The sequence below is a fragment of the Engystomops pustulosus genome, chromosome 3 (assembly GCF_040894005.1).
Source record: "Engystomops pustulosus chromosome 3, aEngPut4.maternal, whole genome shotgun sequence".
In the NCBI taxonomy this organism is placed as follows: Eukaryota; Metazoa; Chordata; class Amphibia; order Anura; family Leptodactylidae; genus Engystomops; species Engystomops pustulosus.
This window is the reverse complement of record NC_092413.1, coordinates 37,882,970-37,906,530: the sequence shown is the minus strand read 5'-3', so window position 1 is coordinate 37,906,530 and position 23,561 is coordinate 37,882,970. Positions and strand designations below refer to the sequence as shown.

General features: G+C 39.0%; 1 protein-coding gene across 1 annotated transcript in view; it reads left to right on the top strand.

Moving 5' to 3' along the window:
• BMP2 (bone morphogenetic protein 2) overlaps window positions 1–23,561 on the top strand; it is a 79,871-nt gene that overhangs the window by 79 nt on the left and 56,231 nt on the right. The window lies entirely within an intron of this gene.

Sequence of the window (23,561 nt, the reverse complement as noted above, 5' to 3'; positions counted from 1 at the left end):
CTTGACTTGACACCACTTGACACCCAGTGTATGGCCCAGGTGAGCACACAGTCGTGTGCAAGGGGCCTAAGGCTGTACTGACTACTTTCAGGTGTGTCTGGCTTGGCTAATAACTAGAGACAATAAACATCAGTGGTTCAATCCCTTGAAACACTCTCTGGTTCAGCTTTACAACTTTGGTCCCTCCCCACTACTTTTGGCATACTGGATTACAACACTGATAACATATTGCAGTACTCAATTAGTGTTAAAATATGTGTTTCATTCTACCTTGACAATTTGCCTATTTTAAAGACTGTTTGCTTTGACTATGCTAAGCTGCATGCAGTGTTAGGTAAGGTTACCCAGATCTCCCTGGCATATACCGATGTGTATGCAGGGCCGTATTATAGGGAGGGCTCCAGGGGCATGCCTCAGGGCCTCCACCACTTAACTCATAAGGGGATTCGCCACTAATCTCCAACAGTCAGCTCACAGCTGCCACCACACATGCGCCTGCCTCTAAGCTGTGACAGTGTCATACTGGCCCTGTCAGTGAGAGTGCTGCAAGCTTTTCAGGAGCTCCACAGCATGCATAGTGACACCCGATCACCCACCCCCTTTATTTCATAAAACTGGTTGCCTGACCTGGTTGCCAGTCAGGTCATAGCCAATCAGTGTTAGATTTACTTCCTCACATATCACTAGGCCTGATCTGTGGGAGAAGGAGAAAGAACTCTCAGGAAAGCAGTGGCACGTGGGACTGGTTCAGCGATTAGGACTAGTAGTCAGCACTACTGTCTTTGTGTCAGCTAGGCCAGCAGCTAGGCTAACAAGTACGTATGAAAAAGTTTAGAATATTAATGATAATTTAGAATAGTAATGTGTACCACTTCCTGGGTTACATTCAGTGGGGCCCCCACCAATTTTGCACCCAGGTGCCACCACCTACCTTAATCCGTCCCTGTGTTAGTAGTTAGTAGTTGCAGGACACACTCTTTAGGTTGGTGACCTAAAACCATTCACAGTTTTACAAGGTCAAAACTGATAAAAGATTCTCTTTATAATTTATAACTTGTTTTTATTAAAATATATATAATGTTCGACGTGTTTCTTCACCTGACACCTTGGAGCAGATTTATCAAAAACATTGAAAGGTATGACAGAGCATAGTAAGACCAGAAAGTCTGATGCTGGATGGTAAATCTGGTGCGGTGTAAGACCGTCTACTCATACTTTGCACATCCTATTAGTTCTTATTTCATGCCAGAAAGTGGAGCCAAAATTCAAAAACAGCTGTCTTTTTCTGGTGAAGCCATGTCCCTTTTGGAGCCAACACATCTCTTTCTCTTGTAGTTTCCTTATTTCCGTATGCACCACATGTACCTGCACAGTAATTCCCCTGGGTTCTATAAGGAGGAAACAATTTGTCCCCATTGTTTAATGTCTGTGGGAGCTTAAAGAGGACCTGTCACCCACAAAAAAGGCACTAGGAGTGGATTACTAAAGCAGTTACACTGCTATTGTTATCGGAAACCAACGATAAAACTAGCAGACACTAGCGCATAGTACTATAGGAACGCTGGACCGAGCTCAAAGCGGTCCAGCCTATTCATGAGGGGGTGGTCCGAGGCATTGCTTCTTCCCCGGATCGCCTCTCCCACTCCATAGGCCGACTAAGACTGGCAGGTTTCTGCGGCAGTCACCGCCTCCTAGTCTCGCCCCCTCATGAATATGCCGGAACGCTTTGAGTGCGGTCCAGCGTTCCTATTGTACTGCGTGGCAGTGCCTGCTAGCATTATCAGAGGGTTCCGATAAAGCGAGCAGTGTAGCGCTAGGAGCTGCATTTTTTATGGGTGACAGGTCCTCTTTAAAAGTCAACATATTACTAGTTTTCTTTTTAAATATTTGATATATAAAAATAATAATATTTCTACATATAGTAGATGCAGGCTGTAAAGAATACATAGTTGCTATGATGCTTGGACTGAATACAAATGACCCCTTGACCTGCAGGAACTTGGGGGAACTTCTTTCATTTGATAATCTCGCCCTTGCCATATACAGAATGAGAGCTGTGGAATCTAAATACAGCTGTAGCATTATTGTTAGATCATGATGAACTGATGATTATCCTTCGAAGTATAAAGTGTACTACTGACATAGCGGTAGTGACTTACCCCAGCAGCACACGGATTGCAGACAGGCCACCATGAAGTAAGGGAAGGTGACAGGAATGCTCAGCTTATGCTTCTCTAGAACAAGTTTTCTACAGAAAGCAATCTATGTACAATCTTCTGGGCTTCTCCTGCTCTGTAACATGCCGCCCTCAGAGGGGACACTATGGGGCACATTTACTTAGAGTCCACACACTGCATTTCTGACGGGTTTCCCGACTATTTCTGTTTTGCAACACATTTAACAGGGGTTTTTGGTGCACGTGACCGGATTTTGGCGCCGACTTTCATGCGACACAAATCAGGGGGTGGGCCATCGAACGATCCAACTCATTCGGACTAAGCGCGGGATTTAAAATTCAAATTGTGTCACAAGACATGCACTTACACACACCGGGAAGAAGAAGGTGAACTCCGGCGGACCTGAGCGGCGAAGCGACACACGCAGGATCTCGGGCGCACGAGATTGATGAATCGCGGCAGACTCGTCAGCGAACACACCACTGGGATCGCGCAATGTGCCCCTTTATATAAACTGTGCAACTCCTCCTGATCAATAACATGTTTACTACAGAAAAGGCACTGTACAATCTTCTCAGGCTCCTACTGCTCTATAACATGTTGCCAAAAGATATAACACTGCGTACAATTTGTGTTGCTGCTTAATAACATGCTCCCTGATAATTACACTCAATTGGCTTAGCTCCTTCTGTTCTAGATAGGACACCATGTAAAATCTTTGCCGCTTCACCTTCTCTGTAACACCCTGGGGCACATTTACTAAGGGCCGTGCGCCAGTTTTCTGTCGGACATTGCAGGTTCTTTTAGGTGCAAACTGCTTTCACATGTATTTAAGAAGTGTCTGCACCACATTTGTGTCGCACGTGACCTTTTTGTGCCGCAACTGCACTATTCTTCATGCAACACAAATTAAGGGGCTCAGTCGGGGCGTGCACCAGATTTAACATGCAAAGTCCAAAAGAATTGTGTTGCACGTCCTATATTGAAGGTGCACCAAAAAAAAATGCAGCACTCTATCAGGGCAGTGCAGAGGTCGCCAGGTTCATGAAGAACAGACGCCATAAATCCTGAATCTGCCGCCCCCTGCACAATACACAGGCAAACTGCACTTAAGACAGTTTCCACTGTGCTTAGTAAATGTGCTGCACTGTCTACAATCTGCGCAGCCTAATTGTCTGTCTAACCCCTAGCCAATCCATTGGAATAAGATTTGTAAGGTCTGAACGATTCATACAGTAAAGATTCCGAAGACTAAAAAGAACAACACATTTAAACAGAAGTTCTATATAGATAAAGTAATCTGCATGTGTTTCAGCAGGATTTAGGGAGAAAACACCTGTCTCTTTTTTATCTTCTCTCCCATACAATATCCATAAAGGATCCAGCTTTTTGGTTTTCCACTCCTTAGAAATGTCATTATCATTACCTAGTTGAAGCTTTACTTCCCAGACGGTGACAGATGGAGACAATATGATGAATGATTAGCAGAATACTCCTTGGACCATCTGTGATTGACATCTGTTTACATGAGCATTCATAGCCTCCGGTGCTTCCACCACTAAATGGCTGATTACATTATCAGGATGGGCCAGATCTGCTGTATCAGTTAAAGGGATATCTTTTACTAATGACTATCAGTGGTGTAAACAGACTGTACTTGTTGAAACAATAGTAGAAAGTGAAATGTCCCCAGACTGATAAGTGACATTCACTGGAGATGTTATCAATGTTTCCAGTGCAAATTTCCAAACCGCTTCCTGCTTGTCCAAATTAAGACCAGCAACATTAGCTGATGTGTATCATGGGCCGGTGTTGTCTTCATTTGTTTAGTTTTGAAAGCTTTTATTTGTCTCCCCATGTGGCCAGTTTATTTTCGTTTACAAAAAAATGCTTTATTTTTATATTTGTGTGGTTTGTTATTTGTGAATATTTAGGATGACTTCGAAATGAAAGCAAGATGCTCAAGAAATGCGTCTCTATTTTTATTGTTACCTTTATTTATATAGCGAGAACATATAGATGTTATCTCCAGCCATATGTCTACACCAGGAAAATGGGGGGAGATTTCATAAACAGGATATTGATAGTGTAACATCACCTGTTGTGTTGAAGGGGACAATTATCTAAAGAGGGTCCTCAATTCACTCCAAAATTAAAAACTGAATTGTATAGGGAACTTTATGACATTTCTATACATAATTTTTCTGTCTCCTTTTTAAAGAAAATTCTGAATTTTATTAATAATTTGATTCATTTTAGGTGCATGAGGAGTGTGGCCTAGATTTCCAGTGCACCATTTTTTGTTATACGCCTCCCAACGTTACCCTTTACACAAGGATTGAAATTGACCCATAAAAAGAAGGCTGGAGACTGCCTTTCAAGATGGAAATGACAATGGTGGTCTCTCAGATGACACATCTGTTCCCTGTTCAGATCATCCCATATATTAGAGTAAAATGGTGATCACACATGCGCCATTTCCCCCCAATGACAATGGGTCTCAATTTTTCTTCTGCGTGTGGATCTAGTCTGCTGCTGTGTTATATCATTCTGGCTATTACCTCATTTGTCCAATCTCTTTTCTTCTTTTCACTGTTCTGTTGCAAGAAATATGGGAAACATGCAAATATATTTCCCAGAATGGGACAAGGAGAAAATTTCCTCTTAGCTACCTAGTAAAGCAGCTCCCTAAACCTGAGGCATTAGTTTCCCAGAAAGCCAAACCAGTATATTCCATAAATTGGGAGTTTGTTCCTTCTGGAATAGATATGCTGGTTAAGCTTTACTTCTATATCATGCCATTAGGCTTTCTCGAAAAGTGATGCTTGATGTTAAGTGGCTGACTTACAGGGAAGTCAAGAGGCAATATTCCATCCTGTGATATTTGCATGTTTCCTAGAATCCCCCAGTTGAGCGGCAATGGCTGCAAGTCTACGCATGCCTGTAAGGTGGCCTTAAATGGCAGAGTCTACCTAAGAAGTCTTTTTACTTCCAGAACCAATGAGGTATATTTGTCATCCATTCCATTATTGGATATTTTCCAGCCTTGAACATTTGGCTCCTCTACTGATAAGTAGGTTTGTTTTGTTACCTTATGGTTAACTTGCAAATCTGCTATATGTTTGGGGTATATGAGAAAGTTAGTACCTCCCAACAAAAAAATACTTACCTATAGTGTAACAGAAAACACATAAGGAACAAATATCAACAAAAAGTTATCCAAGAACCACAACGGACCCTTCTATTTAATAGAGACCAGACACTTCATCAGATTGCCTAAACAATTGCTGATGTTAGATTCCCTAATGTCCCTTAGTCTTCACAATAAAAACTTCTTACTCGCTCACTTCAGTAGAAAGGTGCAGGGGAGTATTGAAAAGACATATACCTCCAGAATGAAGGATTGTAAACCAAGCACACTGACATACTGGTGTGTGCCCCCTCTGGCAGGATCTGCTCTTCTAGCTTCTCTAGCTTCTTATCCCCTGTTTTTTACAAAAAAGGCTTTTCAAATCATGCAAATGAACCTGAGGGGCTCCGGCTTAGTTGCATAACTCTTAAGCATTTTTTACTTAAAAACTAGGGCATAAGAAGCTAAAAGAAGAGTGGATCCTGCCAGAGGGGGGCAAACACCAGTATGTCAGTGTGCTCGGTTTACAATCCTTCACCTTTCTGGTAGAGGATGTGGGCTCTCACAAACTGTACTGTCTTTTGCAAAACTCTATAATTATAGCTCTATAAGAGCTATAATTTTCTGGTAAAATCTGGAGCATTCTGAAAGAGTTATATAGTAGAGTTATATAGAGTTATATAGTAGTAGTAATAAAAGTATTAGTAGAATAGTCTTTTCAAGTCCAACCTAGAATCTTACAGAGATCGCTATAAAGCTAATGCAAATTGGTCCAAATTAAGGGGTAAAAATCATTCCTGAATCCAGTATTTAGGTCGCATAAGAGGTAATATTTGGCTTTGAACTACATTCAGAAGCCCAGGACGTCTTATGCTTACTGCTATTCTAAAGCGGCAAATCCTTCGCTATCTAGGACTACAGGAAGAGCGAGAAGGTATGGACAGACCTGGATTATCATTAAATCTCCTGCTCATAGCCTAACAATTGTTCTTTATTAGGGGACTCTGGATGGAAGCTACAATGATAACCACATTTCTTCAACTTTTACTGTATTGGTGTCCTTAGGATGCTGATATAACAGAAAGCTAGGATAGAGAAGGCAGCCAAAAGTTACTGCTGAGATTGCCATGTTGGCACTTAAATAAGATGGTTTTGGCTGTAGTTTAGGCATTTTGTCTCTTTAAGGTTTGCCATCACTGCTCTAGGTATGGAGGATGCTGCATTGTAATTGTTATTGACCTAGCTACAGGGCCAGCTCCAGGTTTCAGTAGGCCCCTGGGCGACAGAGCCTCAGTAGGACCTTTTGCGTTGAACTCACACGGCAGAATTAAAAATTCAGAAACAAACAGTATCCTGTTCCCTAAAATATTCCATAGTTTATCATCCTCATGTAGTCCCCACATGGTTATTTTATATAAATCTACCCTCACTCACTATGGATTAATTAGATACAACCCCCCTTATCCCCATAGATTCCTTATGTACAGCCTTATGTGGGCCCCCCAGCAGCTCTGGGCCCTGGTACTTGCCCAGGTGTGCCCAGTGCTGGTGCCAGCCCTGTATAGCTCTAAAAGGACTTTGCACTGTTGATGCAATTAAATGTATATTGTAATTAGATCACATTGTTATATCTTTTTCTGAACCTCAAAACCCTTAGTTTCATCGGTCTTTGTACTATAAGCCACCCATTACCTTCTTTGCTGTCCTCTCCACCTTCTTTAGTATAACTGGTGCCCAAAGGTATTCTCACTATTCCATGTGTTGTGGGGTTAGGGTTATGTAAAAGAGCAATAAGTAAATCAGTACACAATTTAAACTTTGTAAAAAAACAGAAATTTCACGAGGAATTTTTAACTACAGAACTAAGAGGAATAACATGAAAGGATACAGCCCTACTGAGAATGATCTTACCCTTGGCAGACAAGGAATGTAGATTAACAAATATCCCAAGTTCTTGTTTAGGTTAAGAAGGAATGTAGCAACAGTCTCACTTTTTTTTTGGTAAACTAGGACATGGTTCTCAAAGCAGAAAGAGGATTTTAGATTAACGTCTTTAAACTGGCTTTATTGCAAAAGCTTCTATTGTGTTAGAGGCTGATATCTTACAAATTACGCACTTCTCTGATCCCTTTCACTTACGTCTGGATGAACTTGTCATAAGACGTCTTCACCAGTGCAGAAAACAAAAAACGTTGTTAAAGATATTTTACTGAGGAAATGGGATAAAGTATAAACTTCCATTATGGATGCGAGATATTCAAGGTGCAACAAGGTGTAAAGAGCAGGTTGTCATTCGTTCCTGATCACCGTGTTTCATAACTTGGCTCCGTTCTACTTTTTCATTAGATAATCTTCAGATTTCTTTATAAAACTCTGCATAAGTGTTCTTTTATAAATTGATGTGTATGTCTTAATTAATTTCCCTCAATATATGTAACTTATACTAGGTCCATCCAGGAGATCCTCTGCTACTCATCTCAAACCTATAGTGATGCACTGCAGCAGTCCAAATCAAAGGCACCCACTGTCGTAACCCTCTGTATGGGATCAGGTTTCAGGTTTCTGTGCTTGAAAACCAATCCCACGGAGGCTTTTGTTTGACAGCTGCCTTTCCGGATCAGATAATTGGGGAAAGCTGAGCGTGTCATTTTGAGTTCAGTTTGTAATCAGCTGTGACTCGAATGATGGACGACCGAATCAGACAGCTGCTTGGGGCAGCATCCAGGAGCTCCTATACATATCTGCCCAGTTCTGATGCTGGGTTTCTGGTTATTTCAGTAATTTGACACTTGTTTTCTGGATCCCCTGATATATCTATTGCTATTCTGTGTATCCAAACTCTATTACGTTTATTTGGCTATTCTCTTGCTTTTCAATTCTATGCCTTGCCGTCATCTTTGATTTGACCTGATTCTGCCTAACATTGCTTTTCTGTCTTTTATATGTTTGCATCTTGTCATCTTTCCTGTGCACTCAATCAGTGTAAGAAATAACTGAGCACTAGGGTTTGCAAGGCTTGTTAGGTAGGTGACAGGTAGAGATGAGTGAGTATACTCGTCCGAGCTTGATGCTCGTTCGAGTATTAAGTTACTCGAAACGGCTCGTTGCTCGGACGAGTATTTCCCCTGCTCGAGATCGAGCATTTAATTAAAAAAACACAGTGAAGAACAATGAAGAATAGAATAAAAACAGTGAACACAGTGAACACAGGATCATTTAAGTGAAAAACACAGTGAAAAACACAGTGAAGAATAGATTACAGATGTTTGGCACATACAGCCTGGGTGTTTGCTACATATTGAACCAAGCATCCATTATTAACACCCATGATCAGTGCTGGCACCACAAGCAGGTATTAACCCTGCGACTGGCAAAGCAGCTGGCAGCATATAACAGATGCCAGCTCATCAGCACCGCCATCCCCATTATGTCATCAGAGTGTGACAATCCCTCACCATGACAGCCTGGAGTATGTACGAAACTCCAGTCTATGTAATTTCTGAAGATCTATTACGATTTGCCGGAGGCACATTGTAACACATCAATAAAAAATTTACCATTTAGCAGTATCAATACAACTCTTAAAAATTAAAACGTGATCAAAACGTTGTACAGTTCTACACATGGTATCAATGTAAACATCATCACATCCTGCAAAAAAATAACTTTAGGATTACAAAAAACAGAATGCTAAAAAAAATAACGAAAAACAGAAACTAACACTGAAAGCGAGGTATCCATTAAAAGAATTACACTTTGCTGTTTATGTATCCATCACGACATCTGTTTAAATTACAACCCGTTTTTTTTTTTTTAAATGCAAAAAGCAAAATGGAAGCCAAAATGCAAATGGAAACTAGCCCTTACACAGCTTCATTTGCCAAAGAAGTGTACACTATATAATTAGAAAAACATAATCTTTATTGATCACAATACCAATAATCCCGGGCGGGGGCGCGCAGCTACGAGGAGGAGAAAAGAGGCTACTGTGGCGTGGAGTAGCCGTGACGTTAAGCTTCATGTCCGGCTACTCTACGCACCAGTAGCGGCTTAAGAAAATTTACATATTAGGGTATTAAAGTGTTAAAAAGATAGTGTGGACGTGAGGATTAGCTCTAAAAAGGGCTATCCTCACGTCCCATACATCCACCTACCACCCCTTCTACCTTGAATCATGGTGGTAGGTTCCCTTTAAATAGAAGCAGCAAAGAACAGCAGATAGAGATATGCAATAGGCATCTCCAAAACCTGAGATATAGTTACCATACCATGGTGTAGATATGCATTGTGAAACCCTGACACATGTTTCGCTGGTAGCTTATTAAAGGGGAGGGTCAGAATACGTTAAATTGTAGAAATGTGGGGTTTTTTGTACAAAAGGTTTTGATTTTTAAAAACCTATTAAAACCTAATTAAACCTATATACATTTGGTACCCTCTTAATTGCACCGACCAACAGAATAAAGGGAATTTGGAGCACACAGTGAAGCCGTAAAAACAGACCTAAGAGAAATTAGTGCAAAAGCGTTTTTCATGTTCACTGCATTTAAAAATTTTTTCTCACATCCCAGTACAAAGCATGGCAAATTAAATTCTGTCAATAAAAATGACAATATATTTCACAGAAAACGAGCCCTTATAAAGCTACGTATAGGGAAAAATAAAAAAAAAGTTGTGGAATTAAAAAAAAAAGAGGAGCAAAAAAAATGGAAACGCAAAAATGAAAAAAGGGCATTGGCAGGAGGGGGTTAGAGTCTCCATGTAATTAAAAAAATATGTAAAAAATTGTTATGATATGTGAAGCTGTTCCAAAGATTATTATATATAGATTATTATATATAGAAAATGTACCTGGGTATTTAGGTACCAAGGAGCCTTGGTTATGAAATGGTTAATGGATATTGAATAAAAGAGAATATATTTTAAAGATAAAAGTACTGGAGGTTTGGAAAATTTTTGTGTTTGACTTCCAAGCAAATAGTAGCAAATTAGGAAGTGGCGGGGACTTTGATTAGAAGTTTTGCCACTACCCAATAGGGTAACAGCTGTGGCTGGAAGGGACTATGTTATGACTATTTGGGAAAACCAAATATCCACAATTTCAGAGCGCTTGTTAGACCAAACATCCGTCCTCGTCTGGGTCCTCTGGCCAGACTTGGCCAAAAAAAAGGTCGCTGCTGGCTTCTAGCTGTGACATAGAACATCAGGTAAGCAGAAATATATGGATTAACAGGTATTTGTATGTGTTTTTGAAACTATATAAAGGATTTTTAAAAAAAAAATTCTAATTGACAATAATAGTTGGTGCGGTGAATAACAGATTTTTCGAATATATCTTCTTGAAATGTTTTTCTAGGGCCATCCACCAGATGGAGAGATGGAGTGCCGTTTAAATCTTGTCATCTCCTCAAGACAGATGTTTCGAGAAAAAAACAAAAAAAAGGTTTTATTCGTTGCCGTTCATGTCATTATTTGAAGGAGAATATTCACACAAGTGTATGGAAAGTAATGATCCTTTTTCCATTTCTTATTTCCCTCCACAAGCGATGGCGTATCATATTTTACTTTTTAGTTTTGATTTATAAAGTAGCAGTGTTCCTGTACCAGACTCTCCAGGGGTTATTTGAATTATTCATTGCTATAGAAATACTTAACGTGAATAATAAATAATCTATTTTAAAGGTTAAATTTGTCGTCATAAGAATGACACACCCAACCTGAGAGGAGAACACAGGGCGGCCGTTCATCACTTTAATCAGTCATATATTATAACCTAGATTTACTTTGGCATATTATTAGATTCTCAGTAGTCATGCTGAAAGGCACGGTCTGGAGAAGTAGCCGGTAATATGGAGCACAAGCAATATAACAATATATCAGCGGAGTTAAAGGGGTTGGCCACTCTATCTCATGTTTTTTGTAATGTGTGTAAGTGTGGGGGGCAGGATATTAGTTAACTTACCAATATACATCTATGAATAGTTCTTCTCTGCTTTCTTGATATGTAAAGTGAAGCCTCCTGTCTTTCACCTCATCAGCCGGACGTTCCTGTCCATAAAAAGGCAGGGTCATGTGATCTCTAATTGGTGATTGTTCATGGACAGTCAGAGATCACATGACCCTCCATCTGCAGCCATTTTATGGACAGTTACAGATCACATGATCCTCCATCTGCGGCCATTTTATGGACAGGAATGTCTGGCTGATGAGGTAAAAGACAGGAGGCTTCACTTTATATATCAAGAAAGTAGATCAGAACTATTAATAGATGTATATCGGTAAATTACCTAATATCCTGCCCCCTCACTACACCACACATTACAAAAAATATGAGGTTAAGTGGCCAATCCCATTAATATGCCTTACATGTAAATTTTTGTTAGTTTTCCACTCTTCACCCCACTTTAGTCATGACGGGGTAAGGTCTAAACTGCTGAAGATTTCATCCCAGCGGCTTAGCACACCTAGACACATGAGGCAGGAGCCGCTAAAATATCCATAACCCAGTACACTGGTGGGGGCATAGGGGGGCTGGTAATAAATTCATCCTCCTTTTTGGAGAACTTAGATCGCACATTTCAAAACACAAGCCCACATTTATTAAAGTGTTTGCACCAGTTTTCTCTCCGACTTTTCACTAGAAAGTACGTGCAAACTGCTTGTACATGTATTTATAAACTGTTTGCATCAGTTTTTGTGTTGCAGCTGCATTGTGTCTGAGAGTACAAAATAAAAGCAGCGTGTTACTGCTTAGTTAGAGTTTGCGCCATATTTATTACTGATGCGCGCCCAGTTCTGCAGCTCGAACAAAGTGGCCAAAAAAATGGTGCCACTTCTGAAGCTGTGCAGGGGGCGGCAGACTCATGGAGATCGGGCCCACACATTCTGCACACTCCACAGACAAACTGCACATAGTACACACTACACTAGTTTTGATAAATGTGGCCCACAATTTTTTAAATGACAAACCATTAAACCTATTTACTTGTGGGGGGGTTCTCAACTATCATACAATCCAGGAAACAAGGATCTGCACCTGCTAAATTTTTCTATTCTGTCTTTTTAAATCAGTTCTGTATGCTAGAAGCATATCTTAGAATACACTAAGGAGTAAGTATATTTGTATAGCATAGAGCTTGAGCGATGACCATTGAGAAAATCAAAAACTAAAATGAGGTGGATTAACTGTACAAAACTGTAGAAAACAGTATATAAAAATGGAAATTTTAATACTATGCATTTCTGGATCTTTTGGCTCCTGTTCTCAGGTTCAGTTCTGAGAGCGTGTAATACTGGCCATCCAAAGGCGCAGAGTTTGCGTGTCTTTATTCGTGAATGGAGCCAAAACTGAAGATATATGGACAAATTGTAAAGCCAATAAGAGTCATTTATGGGGCTTGTTCGGCTAGATGAACAGTGTTCATTTGTACTCCAGGTCCTACCTGCCGTAGAAATTTTCCGCAGCATTCAAAGTTTTGCTATTGAAAGTTCTCTTGCTGCAGCTTGTGCAAGTCCGGGGGCCCCTTGTGGCCCACACCACCGCTGGCCCTCCCCCCCTTCACTTCATGCCTCTCCATGACCCCCTTGCCATGGAGCTTGCATAACAGAGGAAATAATCACAAATTCTGGTGAATCTCTAGCATTTACGATTATTGCAAGGCTTCTACAACAATTTTCTAGTGTAGAAACCCTGTTAAAAAACCCACAATGAGTTTTGCATCTTCTCATCAGCATAAAAGCGACTATTTACTGAGACCTGATCCACATTACTGAGAATTGGTGGAAACAAATAACTACCTTAAATATTTATTAAAAAAATGACAATTGTAAAATCTGTTGGAAACTTTCTGGTGGATGCAAGCATAAAAGAAGTTTTGTAGAAATATGAGATTGAAATCTCTGTAAAGCACCTGTCATCTTCTACTAAAAACTGTAATGAAAGTTTTGGCTTTGAAACAAAAGAAAATATATGACCGGTAATTTTTGTATTGAAAAGTCTCGTGAACGATTTATAATAGTGATATTGGAAGCTCAGGATAACGTATAATTCTTCAGTAAGAAAGGAAGAGACTTAATATTTCATTACAAAGTGATCCTGACATTTTGGAATTATAAATAGTGTTTAAGAGCCCAAGACAAAACACATGTTTGTTGCGAATGATAATACGATTTCATCCAACTAGATTTGATTTATTGTAGTTTAATTATTTTGGCAAGGCTATCTTCCCTCATTAATCTCAGTATTTTTAGCTCTATAAAACAAAAGCTACCATACAGACTAATCTCATTGTATTTGCTTTTATTGCTGCAGCTAATTTGCTCCAAAAGTAGTAACAGTAAAGGGCTTGTCTGGCTTGGTAAACCATTGTAATAATCTATTTCTATGGGTTAAAGCATGTCTCTATCTTTGGAAGACCCAATGAATAATGAATTACAAAAGCTGTGCAATGAAGGAACCAGGTACAGGAACAAGACAAGACAGTGTGGGAGATCTATCACCACCTTGTCAGGTTTCTTATACTTCTTTATGAGAAGTTGGGACCAAAAAGTCTCAAACAGCAGTACAAGAAACCCGACAATGTGGTGATACATCTTCCCCAGTGAGGCCTAAATCAGAATCTACCAATCTCATCCTTGCTATTTACTCAAAATACCATAAGCAGTGGCCAGTAACTGGTCAAAAATCCCTCCCTGTGCCAAAGTGTAAAACATATAGACAAGGATAAAATAATACAAACAGATAAGAATAGCCAGGCCACAACAGAGAGGGAAAACAAAGTACAAAATCACAAAAACAGTAGAGAAGTCTGAACAAGATCCAAAGATTCAGAAACCAGGAGAGCAATGATCAGAGTAATAAGCAAGGATAGAAACTAACTAAGAAAAACTCTTCAGTTAGCAACCTAGGAGGAGTGGGCAGTATGCTTATATGGTCTTTCCTGCCTCAAAAGTGATTGGGCCAGAACTCAGAGATCTGGGCAACACATGGAGCAGGTGGAGGGATTGCAAGTGTTTCCTGATCCCTTTACTAAAGTCTGAAAAAAAAGTAAAATCTGTCATGCAAATAAATAAGCCCTCATACTGCTTTATGAAAGGAAATATTTCAAGTTGAACAGTAACAAAATTCAATTCTCATCAATAGATACATTATAATTAGAGATGAGCGAGTATACTCGTCCGGGCTTGATGCTTGTTCGAGTATTAGCGTACTCGAAATGGCTCGTTGCTCGGACAAGTATGTCGCCTGCTCGAGATCGAGCATTTACTTAGGAAAACACAGTGAAGAACAGTGAAGAATACAATGTAAACAGTGAACACAGTCAACACAGGATCATTTAAGTGAAAAACACAGTGAAGAAAACAGTGAAGAACACATTGCAGATGTTTCCGTACATCTGCTAATTTATCTGAAGACACGCATGCCGAACGAGTGTTCTTCACAATAGTATGTGAAGTACAATATGTGTGAAGAACACATTGCAGATGTACGGAAACATCTGAAATGTGTTCTTCTTTAGTGTTCTTTCAATGTGTTCTTTCAGTGAAAAATGCTCAAGTCTCCCATTGACTTCAATGGGGTTAGTTATTCGATACGAGCATTCGAGCATCGGGAAAAGTTCGACTCGAGTAACGAGTGCTCACTCATCTCTATTTATAATATAAGCCGCCTCCAAGGAGGATCGGGTCCTGTCAAGCTGTTGGCCACTCATGCATGGCCTAACAATCCCTGCAGGTTGGGCCTTGACCTGAAGTATAATTTTGCTCTGTCATCTTCTAGTAATGTTACCGACATCTTTAGACCATTTACTGACAACATAAAATTTTAACTTTTTCATTGGTAAGGTAGGAGTGCAAAGTAGACAACATATTCTTAAAAATATTTAACGTTTTTGGGTTCTGCAAAATCCCTTCTCTCAGCCAGGGATCGGCTGTATACCACATTTTTTTTCTGGTGTTGGTTTGTGTGAGTTTACTGGGGGTTCATCAGTGCCAAAAATTTCAGATTGCGAGCCCAAAGCCTTATCCAATACCTACCCCGCAAAATAAATTATCTCCAAATTTTTCTAGTACCCAAAATGCTCCCCTTAATGTCTAGACAATCTCATGCTACAGATTATAAGCATAAAGTTGCATCTCTTATTAGTTGGCTTAGTTTAGGCCAGAAAAAACTTAACTTGACTTAATTTTGGGGCATCTGCAGAATTTTGATGCCTATCCCGTTTCCTGCAAAGCCACATCCCTTTTCCAAGGCCACACCCCTTTTGTCATTTTGGTTATATAAGTTTCCATAAACCATCTTTAACAAATGGTAAAAATGGTGCAAATTATGACAGAATCGTATTATAAACAGATTGAGGAATCATCCTCAGTATTAATACAAGATGGCTGCCCTTGTAAGAGTGGAAAAGATAATATAACACATTCCATGGAAATAGATATGCTTATTATAAAATAATATAAGTTATACATTTAATTTCAAATTCTTAGTTAAGTAAAGGTAAAAACATAAGTTAGTTTCTACAGCAGTAAATAAAAAGGCATCTTTTGTGTTTCATCATTTCTAAGTTTCCACATCTAATCCGTGTATTTATAAGGTGAACAAAACTCGTACCAGTGTATTTATGGCTACAAGGAACTTGTAAAAAATGATGTGCCGTTGCTTTTAATAAGTGAAACTCCCTGGTCGTCATGCCAATAAATAATGAGAAGTAAGGATATTTAATGGGGAAGTCAGAGCCAAAGCTACTACCGTTTATGTCATGTCTGATCGCAGAAGGTTTTAGTCTGTAAACTGTCAGTGAAAGTAACGGTGAGTGATAAATATTGACAGTGTTGACAGAGGATGTTCCAGTGTTGGCAAGTAAAAATAACTAGCGACAGGCAGATCATTTACATTTCTGCCTCATTTGGCTGCTATGGGAACCCACAGGAAAAATAACACAGCAAAGTTATTAATTTTGAAGATGAAAGACGATGAAGGTGAATAACAATACTTACATTTACAAAGATTCTGAAACGCTATAAACCACTATTTAAGGTTGTTTGAGATTTTTTTTTAGAAAGCTCTATATGGCTGGGGGGCTATTAAAAAAATAAACATCTTATACTCACCTCCTCTCCCCTCCTGTTCTACCGTGGCACAATACTTCACTGCCGGACCTATGTTACTTTGCAGAAGCCACCCTGACGTTGCCCACCAATGTCATAGGGTTCCATTTCATAATGTTCCATTGTGATGTCATAATGTTCCATGTTTTTGCAAGTCAAAATAGAGAAAAGGTGTCAATTTGGACTTAATGGTATAGCAGGAATAAGCATTATTTATATTTAAATGGGTTATTAAAATAAAAGTGAATATGTAATAAGTTGTTATTTAAAATTTTGCTCCCCTTATCAGAAAAATGTTGTGGACATAAACTATAATAAGGAATTAAAATGTTACTGGCCCTTTAATCAGTTCATTGATTATGTCCCTGTGAAGGAGACACAGAACAGTAGATGGCTGCTGGTCACATGTCCACATCACATGTCCTGCACCTGCCTGAGCAGGTCATGTGATCATCAATATGCTTTGCTGTAGTCGGTTGGATGCAGTACATCCAGTATGGCCAGTGTTGTGGTGAGACATCATCTCAGTGTGACAATATGTAGTTATGGCAGTTACACACATCCTTACTATGGTAACATTCTGTTAGATCAGAATATGAGAGGATGAAGCTGTAACTGAGAGATCATGGGAGTTGTTGTTGGTAGCCAACTTAGAAATAAATCCGCCTACTTTAGAAAGCCCATAACATTTTGTGAATCATAAAAGTAAACTTTTTGTGAGTATTGACATTGCATTTTGTTGTATTGATTTATTTATAGCATTATGGGCTTTTGCATCAGACGTTCATATATTCCCTGAATACCCTTTTAAGGTGCATTCTGATTGTTAAAAGAAATGTTATTAGTTATGCTGTGTATGATGAATAATTTAATTAAAAATTATTACTTGCATGATTTTCACAAAACATCATCGCTGAGAGTGATAAACTTTGCTGGGCGGTGAAAAAGTCAAATTTTTATGCAAATCTGCAAATGCACCCAAAAATTTGCAAATATTAGAGATGAAGAATGAAAAAAAACCAGGAGCATCTCTTTATGTTCATAGAAAGTTTTCTCCACCTAATTTACGTCTTCTACTATTTCCCTCCATTTTCTTTACTCCTAAAAAATTATTCTATAGAGATCAACGATTTAACTATTGTTGCTTTAATAGTGTTTCTCAAATGATTGTACTCATATTTCATAGTGTCTGCTTACTTGTATTCATACTTGAAGGTTTCCCAGCTCTTAATATCACCCTTGTCCGCTTCATTAGGTATTTCAACGCCTTTATTGCTCAAGCCATACATGCACAACAACATTCTAGTATATCATGGCGAGTGAGGACTGCAGCAGCCATGGTCAGTGTACAGATTGCAGTCGTTGAATCCCTTATATGCAGCAGTCTGTACTGACCACAGCATCTAAGACATTCTAAAACCCCACATATTTGCTACATTAAAAATGCCCTGTTCTATAAATTCAATCTACCTGACAACATTTGTCACAGAGACTAAAAAACATTCTAGCTGTGTCTATCTTGTACGTAACCCGGGGACTGCCTGTATTATTTAACCTGCTTAGCAAGCACTGTAAAAAAAAATACCCAACAAATTGCATAAAATGCAGTGTTTTTGACAAACAAAATGTTACAAAAAGTGATAAAAAGTCATACAAACCCCCAAATAATACCTAAGAAAATTAAAGCTCATCATGCAAAAAAACCCCCTCAACTAGCTCCGTCAGTAGAAAAATAAAAAATTACAACTTTAGGAACATGGCAATGAAAAAAAAACTACATTTTTTAGAGTAATGTTTTAATTCTACAACACAAACAGATAATAGAATTTATCTAAAATAATACAAAACATTTAATAGAATTAAATAATAAATCCTAGGCACTCTAAATAGACACCACCAAAAAGTACCACTTATTTTGCAATAAATGAGTCCTTAATCAGCAACATACGCAGAATAAAGTAAAAAAAAAGTTACACTATTAAAAAAAAACCAAAGAGGCGTACAATATTGAGTACCCTTCCTTGGCTTTAATTTATTACCAAAATTACATGTCTTAAACAATGATTTCCTATTGGATGAACTTCACATTTTATCTTTTTCTAGCTCGCCCCCTTCTGGTAATCAGATTCTATATCACTGGTAGCGGGATGAAGGGGCTTGACTTTACATTTCAAAAAAGGGGTTCCAAACTTTAACTACATGTCTATTAATGAACTACTTAATAGTCTGCCCCGACACATTACAAAAAACATAAGGGAAAGTCGCCAACCCCTTTAAGTTATGGCGATAAAATAACAATAATAATAATTTTATGTATACAGGAGGTCCCCTACTTAAGAACACCCAACTTACAGACGACCCCTAGTTACAAATGGACCTCTGGATATTGGTAATTTATTGTACTTTAGCCCTCTGCTACAATAAACAGCTGTAACAGTTATCACTGGTGTCTGTAATGAAGCTTTATTGTTAATCCTGGTTCTTATGACAACCCAACATTTTTTAAATCCAATTGTCACAGAGACCCAGAAAATTCTGGCTGGGATTACAATGATAAAATATACAGTTCCTACTTACATACAAATTCAACTTAAGAACAAACCTACAGACCCTATCTTGTATCTATCCCGGGAGCTGCCTGTATTTACAAAAACATATTTGTTAAAACTGATACATTGTTCATTTTCTCCCTGTTCTTGTTCCAGTTTAGAAATGTCCTTTTCATGGTAAAGTTACATTCTGAATTTCACACCACTTCCCAATAATTAAAGAAGGATGTTCCTGTAAGATTAAGTGAAAACATTTCTATTACGCAGATTGGATATAAAATAATAAAATTAGACACTTAGCCAATAAAGACAAACGCCAGGGATTAATAGTTCAACAACTTGTTCCAAGGATGAGTAATATAGTAATATTCACTGAAAGTTTCCAAAAAAGAAAGACCAGAATGCGTTTAATTTAAATATGGCAGCATGTAAGTAAAGATGTTTCCAATATGGGATATTTTAATTAGCAACTTCTACAAAGAAATCCATTTACTGAAAGGACACATTATGTTATGTTCTTCTTTCTTTGCAAAAACATTTAACTTTGCCATTTTTGCAGATGTCATTTATTAGAAAAACAATACATAATTGGTCCTAATAATTCAGATTTTAGATTAAAGTATAGAGTGTTTAATACTATAGGTTACCTTTACTAATCAATAAAAAAACACATATATTATAACATTATAAGTTGGGCTTCAGCATCATCCTCTGCCCCTAAAGTATGACAGAAAAAATGCTGTGGACTCTAATTTTGTACTTAGCTTGCATTCTGTCCTGCGTTAGTCTGAACACTGTCTTATTTCATTCCAATGTTTTATTGATTTCCACCACACCTGTAGGTCTCCTGTTGTCTTGGTTCTGGGCTGCAGACAGTTAACTGTGATGGACAAATGCCTTCTCCACTCACATTCCTTCCCTGCTATTCTGTATGTCAGGGAATTAGTCCAATAACCTTCTTGACCAGAGGATATGATATGATATCTCTTAAGAGTTTAGTCTGCCCTTTTCCCATTGCTTGTTATAAATCTTCTTTGGAGCCTGCTAGCATTTTCTGGACTTCTGGATGTATTAACCTTTGCCTGTATTCTTACTATCTGTTCACCTCCTGATTGTTTACTGCATGACTATTCTTATGTTTTTGTATGGTCCTGATTTTGTATTTGTGTTTTCACTTTTGTGCAGCAAGGGAACATCGATTAGTTGTTGTCTACCACTTAAGGTAGGATGGGCAATTAGGTATGGAGAGCTGGGAGGGGCCTAGCCTACCTTTCCATCTGTGTCTGTACAGCAGCATAACATACATGTTCTTTACAAATCATTTCTACTTTAGATTTAGTAAATCAATAATGTATAAAAATATTTAATATTCTGCTACTTTCTTCATAAATCATAGAGCTTTTAGAATAAGTAAATCAATAATATTCAGCTACATACCCCAAGGTCCTAGTAGATTCATATTAATCATCTACAGGCTAGGATATTTTTTCATTTTTCTGCATGTATATTATAATCAGCTGAAAATACCTAGAAGGTCTATGCTGGAGCAGTTGAAGATGTCACAGCGTCTAGGTCTCCTCCCAGCAACTCAAAGTGGACTTAGTATCATAGTTTATATGGTTGAAAAAAGACACTTGTCCATCAAGTTCAACCAAGGAAGGGATGGGATTGCATGAGGAAGGGATTTAGGGGAAAAAAATTCTATATACCATAACCATCATTGTTATTTTGGTGTAAAAAGGCATCTAGACCCTTCTTGAAGCTCTCTGCTGTCCCTGCTGTGACCAGCGTCTGAGGAAGGCTATTCCATAGATTGACAGTTCTCATAGTAAAAAAGCCCTGTCGCCTCTGGTGATTAAACCTTGTTTTCTCCAAACGGAGACAAAAAATGGAGACTTCAAATTTACAGACAAAAACTCTGTAGGGAAAAGTTGTTAAAAATGAAGGCTTCAAATCAAAAAATGTCAAGAAACAAATGTATATAATTAAATAAGTACAGTGTACTACAATTATATAAGTATAATGCTATAAGTTTGTTGAAAGGTAAGGTATGCTTTACAGTATTTTTTACAATTAGTCTCAAATGTGATTATTCTGCCAATTGTCAAACTCTCGACTGCAAATCCCATGCTTACCCACAATCAGGATCAGTGGATCCTCTGGACCACCGCGGGAGATGGTACTAGCCGACACCTGGGACCGGAGTCTAAGTGGCACCTGGTTTTCACCAGAGCCCGCCGCAAAGCGGGTTGGACTTGCTGCGGCAGGATACCTCTAGGTCAGGCCTGAGTCAGGCCTGATCTCACTGCCAACTTTCCTTTAGTCAACGTCACCAGCCAGTAGTAACATGACATAGCATATATATATATATATATATATATATAGTGTATTTCAAAACAAGCTCCTTAAGTGGTTCTAATTCTAGAATTTTTAATTATACATGTACTGTACTAAGTCACTATGGAATTCCTTACCTCTCACTAATATTTATAATGTAATGTTTGGGCGTGTCTTAGTGATGAACATTTACGCTTTTGATAAAATTACACATTTATGATGAACTTATACGTCACTTGTTTGTGTAACTAACATGGAAACCACATCAACATTAGATTTCCTCTTACGTGTAAGAAATGCTAAGAAATTTATGACACAGTATAAAAGAATATTTATGCTTTCTCCTTTCTAAGCCTGAATTACCATAAAACATATTTGAAGAGTTTTGTTGCTAGTCAAGAAAAACAGGGTGGATGAACAATGCAAATAGAAGTCTAAGACAAATTAGTTAAATGTGTTTTTAATTAATATTGTCTATAGGAGCAATACTTTTTTTGTAAAAACCAGAGCATAAGAAGCCAAAAGAAGAGCAGATCCTGCTAGAGGGGGGAAACACCAGCATGTAAGTGTGCTTGGTTTACAACCCTTCATCTTGGTGGTAGATTTCCTTTCACAACTTTGTACTTTATGCTCTCTAAGCCATGAGGCTTAATGATGTAGCCAGATGCTGATAAGAACAAGTAATATTTTAAGCATGCTAATGGATCACTATTCAAAGTAAATATTTTTTTAGACGGACAAGGCAAATACAAACAAACTTTGTAATAAATCTTATCAGAAGAAGGTTCTTTCTCCACTTACTTGGCTCTTTTCATGTTCCCACTTTTAGTGATAAATTGTTTATTGCTAATATATTGCTTATTGCTTATTTATTCTGGCAATCAAGTAAGATGGCAGAAGAAGTGGGAGGAGTGAGCAAGAAATGCATCACAGCAGCTAGGTCTCCATCTAGCATCTCACAGAGGAATCCAGATCACACATGACAGAATAATGTACATATAATCAGGGCCGTATTTAGTGTTCATGATGCCTTAGGCACTCTCAGATACTCTATAGAAATGCTCTGGATAGAAGGACACCCCGGCATCTACACTGACGCGTGTTCCTGCACATTTACTTCATACAATGATGACATGTCCTCCTCTCCATATTCAGGTGGGTTTCTGCAAGAGCAAAAGTGCTCATTGCCCCTGCGCTGCAGAGAAGTAAATGATAGCATCTACAGGGGAATCAAGAAGAATATGCTGACATCTACACTGACTGCATGGTCCTTCATATTCACTGCATGTGACTGCACTGTATACACAGATGGGTTTCTCATTGCAGGAGCAGAAGCGTTCACCGTCCCGGTGCTGCAGGGAGGTATAGTATAGCAGCATGTGATTCCGGAGCAGCATGTGATTCCCCAGCAGACGCCATTTTATGGATGGAGGAAAGACTATGAAAGACCACAAGCTAAATTTGAAAGGGAGGCAGATCCTAAGATAGTGAGCTTAAGATTATTATTTATGGCACTGGGACATTATGGGGACATATTACAATATCATGGGAGTAGGTTTAATTAGCCAGAGCTTCCCCATGTACTCACAATTCTGCTCCCAGGTCCCAATACCCAGTGCTTCCCCAAATAGTCACAGTGCTGCCTCCCCACAGTGGTAGCCATTGCTACTCCAAGTATATACAGTGTTGCCCCATGCCCAAGTTGCCAGTGCTGCCCCCAAGTAATCATATTGCTGCCGACACACCACTGTAGCCACCGCTGTTCCCAAGTAGTCACATTGCTGTCCCTATGCTGAGTAGCCAGTGTTGACCCAAGTAATTACAGTGCTACCCCCTTGCCCCAGTAGCCTCTGCTGCCCCAAATAGTCACAATGCTGCCCTACACCCCATTAGCCAGTGCTGCCCTCAAGTAGTCACGAAGCTGCCCCATTAGCCAATGCTGCCACCAGGTAGTCACAGTCCTGCCCCCATTTCCAGTAGCCAGTGCTGCCCCCAGGTAGTCTCAGTGCTGCTCCATTGTTCTAGTAGCCAGTGCTGACTATCTCCTACTAGCCAATAAATAAACATACTTACCTGCTCCTAACGGTCTCTTCATCCGATCTTCCGCAGAGACGACTAATGATGACGTCATCAAATGCCACATGCATTCACGCAAATTGGCCAAACCCCCAGTGGGCTGCCCTAGTGCCTAATACAAGTGTTATTTCCCATGTACACACACTGAAATATTGATTTATACCACTGTTGGGGTCCAACCAC